This window comes from Nothobranchius furzeri, chromosome 10 (assembly GCF_043380555.1).
Source record: "Nothobranchius furzeri strain GRZ-AD chromosome 10, NfurGRZ-RIMD1, whole genome shotgun sequence".
NCBI classification, from domain to species: Eukaryota; Metazoa; Chordata; class Actinopteri; order Cyprinodontiformes; family Nothobranchiidae; genus Nothobranchius; species Nothobranchius furzeri.
The window spans coordinates 42,243,762-42,249,761 of NC_091750.1; positions in this window are offsets into that span (position 1 = coordinate 42,243,762).

A 6,000-nucleotide genomic window follows, 5' to 3' on the forward strand; every position below is an offset into this window, starting at 1 on the left:
ATATTTACTAAGAAAAAGACTCTGACACTAGTCAATGACTCGATGCAACCTGCTGGGTTCCTTATATAGGAAACATTTTACTCATTGGCTTAATAAACTGAACTGTATTGGAATGTTTACTATGTGAAGGTCCTTGAGATGACTTGTCTTGATTTGGCGCTTTATAAATAAACTGAATTTACTTGAACCTTATATTTTTATTCAGCCCTGGAAGTTATTTTGTTATTTGCGTGTGAAAATAGTGTCTTGATATAACAGATTGCACTGTTGACAGCTTTCAGTAGAAAGAAGACACGAGGTGAGATGTTAAAACAGATGAGTCTCTTCAGCACCATCTTCCCAATAATTAGAGCCGCAGTAACAAAAACACTTTGTTATTCTCCAGCTATGATTTGCTGGCTGTCACGATGTACACCTGAGTTGTCTCATTATACAGAAAGTAGTCAAATAAACAGATAACACTCTTGTCACGATTCTGTCTACCGCACATTAAAAACAAGCCACGATGAATAAACATTGGCTGTTGTTGAGGGCTGGTCTTTGAGCTGCAAGGCTCACAAAGATCCACTTTTTGCAAAATATAAATTATTTAATTTGAAAGACTGATGCAAGGAAAAATGAAATTAAAAGCAACCCGTGCTAAGTGCTAAAACAAATTACTCGCAGCATGCTAAATTAAATTTGCTATTTCATCAGCAAGATCAAATGATTCTAGTTTGACTCTTCTGCGCTAATGATTTCCTGCACTCACCTCCATTTTTATCCCAAGGGTGTTAATAAACACTCCGTCTGTTTTTTGTTTGTTTGCTTAGTTTATTTATACATTTTTTAGCTTTTCTCATCTCATCCTGCTCCCCAGCTCCCTCGTTCATTGTGCCCATGCTGGTGGAGGCCTGAGTGAATTACATGGATCTAATGCAATCCCAGGAACAGTGGGCTCATGAAAAATGTGCTCAAATAAAGCAAGAAGAGCCTAGTGGTAACGTCCCCGGTGGGGTGGGGGGTGACTGATACTCCCTTTTGGTAGGGATTGATTAGCATCTTAAGTGGTACAGCATGATGGTGAGCTAAAAGCTACCGACCCAACATGTTACATCTACCAGCCCTTGGTTCCAGTAAAACAGTCCTACAAAGGCTCTAAGCAGACACGTCTCTCTGGTCTTGTTAGGAGACAAAACGTCTAGTCACAGACAAGAATGAGAGCAGATCGTATGCATCAGCATCAAAGGATGCTTTACTGGTTGGCATGTGGATGACATTTCTGAGACAAGTTAAATAAATGGATGAGTCACACGTGGCAGACAATACAATGGCCACAAATAGTGACTGCATTGTAAGCTTTCCTTCCACAGGAATCCTTTTATAATTATATAATAATAATAATATTATACAATCCTATATATTATACATTCCCATTTAATTGTCAGGCAATGTATAACCCAATCAGTCCCTCCAACCACCACTAGCAGGTGAAGAAGAAGAAGAAGAAGAAAATGTATTTTCTATAGCGACTCTCAAGATAAATCACTTCAGCTGCTTTTTAAAGGAGACCACTGAGTCCATACATACCATATTTTTATGTACATTACCATATATAAAGCACCATTTCAAAATAGCATGGCAGCTAACCAAAGTGCTGTGCATAAAAAGCCAAATGCTTGACCAAGAAACACAATAAGAACAGGCAAAATACATAAGAACAAAGCATAAATAGTCGGAGATAAAAATTCCTACTAAAAACAATAAAATAGGAGAACAGTTAACAGCACTATAAAATAAAATAATGCAACGAATGATAAAAACATTTGAAATGGCACAAATAAAATGAAATAAAATACCAGATGGTGCGAGGTGCCAAAAGTGAGCAACTAAATCATAAAAATGGAATTAAAAACTCAAATCCGGTTTTGCTCAGACGTGAAAAGAGAGTTACAGTAGTCTAAGCATGAGGAGATGAAGGTGTGGATAACTGTCTCAAGTTCAGAGCGGGACAGAATGGGACTCAGCTTTGCAATGTTCCTGAGATGGAAGAAGGAAGAGAGAACAAGAGAACTGACATGAGAATCCAGGGTGAGAGCTGGGTCAAAGGTCACACCAAGATTCCTGATGGAAGGTTTGGTGTGAGAAGCAAGCTGACCCAGAGAGTCTCTGTTTTTGGGAACCAGCTTGTCCGGGGCACAGATGAGGATCTCAGTCTTATCTTCATTAAGCTGTAGAAAGCTCCCAGCCATCCAGGTTTTAATAGAGTCTAAGCAGGTGTGTAACAGCTGCAGCTTAGACATCTCATGGGGCTTAAAGGAGATGTATAGTTGGATGTAATCTGCATAAAGATGGTAGGAAACTCATTTGAAGGAGTTCAGGATGTGCTGAAGAGGGAGCAGATAGAGGAGGAAGGGCAGAGTCCCCAGCACAGAACCTTGTGGGACACCATGGGTAAGGGAGGTGGTGGAGGTCCTAAACTTGGAGACGGCCACAGAAAAGGCGTGCTCAGAAAGATAAGAGGATAACCACTCCAGAGCAGTTCCTGATAGGCCTATCCAGACTCTCAGCCTCTCCAGTAGCAGGTCAACAGTGTCAAAGGCTGCAGTCAGGTCCAGCAGGACAAGAACAGAACAGTCCCCTGCATCACTGTGAGTCAGAAGGTCATCAGAGACCCTAAGAAGAGCTGTTTCAGTAGAATGAGCTCTACAAAAACCAGACTGGAAGGAATCATAGATGTTATGTTCATCAAGAGCAGCTGTGAGTTGTTTAGCCACAACCTTTTCCAAGATCTTGGAGATGAAAGGAAGTTTAGAGATGGGTCTGAAGCTGCTATGGAGAGAGGGGTCAAGACTCGGTTTTTTAAGAAGCGGGTGGATTACAGCATTCTTAAAGTATGCAGGGACCTGACCAGAAACCAGAGAGGCATTAATTTTAGAGAGCACGCTGGGACCGATGGACTGAAAAGCGCTTTTAAACAAAGATGAGGGTAATATGTTGAGGGGGCATGCAGAGGTCTTCATAGAGTTAACTAGTTTGGTTAACTCAGGTAAAGAAGCAGGAGCAAAGCTATCTAGGATGACGGGCCGGGTTGGAGTCGGGAGAGGCAGCGATAAGGCTGAGCAGAGATGCTAGACCTAACCTTATTGACTTTGTCAACAAAGAAAGACAGAAAGTTTTCACAGTCTATAACAGAGTGGATGAGGCTGTAGGAGAGGCAGGAGCGACAATGCTGCTGATGGTGTTAAAAAGCACCTTGGGGTTCCCTTTGCTCTGGGACACCAGGTTGGAGAAATAGGAAACCCTAGCGTCTCTGACTGCAGAGTTAAAGGACGTCAGAAGATCCTTTAGGTGCAGCAGATGGACATGGAGATGGGTTTTCTTCCACAAGCGCTCAATTTTTCTGCATTGGCGCTTTAGGCTGTGAAGGCTGTCATTAAACCAGGGAGTAGGGTTCACTGCGGGAACTGATCTAGATCTGATAGGACAGATGTTGTCCAGAATGGAGAGGCAGTGCTCGTTAAACTGAGAAGTTAAGGAATCTGGGTCGTTATCAGAAGAACAGGGTGGATCAAAAGCAGCAGAAACATTGCTAGCTGTGCTCTCATTAAGAAAACGAGAACTAAACAGACGGCGAGCAGGAGGTGGGGATGCAGAAACCGACAATTTAAAGAAAATGCAATGGTGATCTGAAATATAAACGTCCTCAGGACAAACACTGTCAGCATTTAGAACCAGGGTAAAAAACAAGGTCCAGAGTGTGTCCCCTGGTGTGTGTGGGGCCAGAAACATGCGGGTAAAGCTGAAGGAGTCCATAAGGCTGGAGAAATTCATGGCAAAGTGATCAGAGAGATAATCAATGTGGATGTTAAAGTCACCCACAATCACCAGTCTGGACAGCTTCACAGTGGAGGATAGAAAGTCACCAAACTCCTGAAGGAAAGAACCGTTTGGACCAGGTGGACGATGAACAACAGCACAGTAGAACGGGTCCTTACGCCCGACTTTAATCAGCTGCAGTTCAAAGGAAGCAAAGTGACCAGAGGTTGTAGAGCTACATGGAAGATGGTCGGTCTCTGAAAACAACAGCTAAGCCTCCACCACGACCAGAACCCCAGGGCTGGTTAAGAAAAGAATAACCACTCGGCAGAGTTCAATCAGACCAGAATATTCAGATGTTTGCTGCCAAACTTCAGTCAGAAACAGAAAATCTAGGTTTTTAGAGATAATTAAATCATTGAGCGGGAAGGACTTGTTAACAGAGCGGGTATTTAATAGAGCCATGCTGAGTGAGGTGGAGGAATCAGAAACTACAGAAACACCTGGAGATAGTGGACGTGAATAAGCAGGGTTAGATCCACGGTGTTTATAAAAACCACTTATGCAGGGAACAGGTGGAGAAACCACTGAGGAATGAGGATAAACCAACCTTAAAAAACTTGGACGGAGAAACTGCACCACAATGCGGCCTGGCGGGAATGCGGAAGTGGTGCTCAAGTCGCCAAATAAATGACAAGAAGCTAGAAGATCACGGCGATGTTTACTAGATAAACCACACTTTAAGAGAAGTCTTATTCTCACCTGGATTCCTGCTCGTTTACCTCTTTTCCTCTGACGTTTTCCCGGGACCGGATAAACATCGCTTGAAGCGCCATGATTGGAATCATCGTTTGGCTCCGGGCCAGTGCGCCACTCAGGTAAGCAAACGGGAAGGTACGTCCTTGGTGCATCTTGGGCGATCGTGAACGAACGGAAGGACAAAAGAGTCTGGCGATCATAGGAGATGGTAGCAGGGACACTACTGAAGAGGATCGTAGACAGGAGCAAGGTGGAAAAGAGGAGGCTAGTGGAAAAAAGTTTGAAAAAGTGGCCGGTGACTGCGGCTAAGCCAAGCACAGGCGCCATCTTGTTACCGACTGCAGGAAGAGTTGATGGTGGCACGGAGACGGGGGGGGGGGGGGGGGGGGGGGGGGATCCTAGCATGTAGATTAACCACGCTACAAAACCCCAGACACCAAACAGCCACCATTGCCGCCCCACTCAGGGATTCAAATACCTCAAGCTCAGAAATCTTGTTTGAAATGCCATACACCAGTGTTTCCCAACCCTGGTCCTCAGGGAGCACTTTCCTACATGTTTTTCATGTCTCTGCTTTAGCGCACATGATTTCCATTGGCTCCTCAGGAGGACATCAAGTGCAACAGATACTAGTTAATCACTCATTCATTTAAAATCGGTGTGTGGCAGCAGGTTTTGGAAACACTGCCGTACACCTGCCCCTAACCATACAACCAGACCTTGACTCTGAAACTACCACTTCCACCCCCAGTAACTTCTCAAGCCGCAGTGCATTGAGGCATTGGTTCTTAGTCCAGCACACCACCACCAACAACCCACTGAACACCATGGCAGCGTTTAACACATTCCCTAACACGGCACTCAGCTCCCTGGACACCGCTAACGGGTTAGAGGTAGCAAAACCCGCACCACCTACCGCCCTGATATGGACCACAAAGCTGCCCTCCTTCAGCCTCTGTTGCTTCAGCTGCACATCCCAGTCACTATCCAATGCGTCACTGCTGCTCCCACAATCCCTCTTTGCAGCCCCTTACCACCCCCTAATGGCCACTCTAGCCATACTTGCCCCCTTCCTCCCCATTCTCTGCAACAAGTGAGGCTGAACCGAAGCAAAGTCGGGCCACCATCTCTCCGGGGCTGTATAGGCCATCGAACAACCCTTGGAAGTCAACCCAAACCGAACCGAACAGTCACCACCAGACACAACAATGAGCTCAGCTCTCAGGACGATTCTCTGCAGCCTGCAACCAACACAGAGCGTCGTCGACCGAGGTCCCGCGTCTCCCATCTGGAGCGGCTTCATCAGATGGCTACCTGAAGAGATTTGGTAGCCTCCACACCCATCAGGTTTGGACTAGTGAAGGCCAGATCTGTCAATAACAAAACTTTTATTCGGAAGGAATTTTTTTTCACCTCTAACAACTTGGGATTTTTATGCAACAT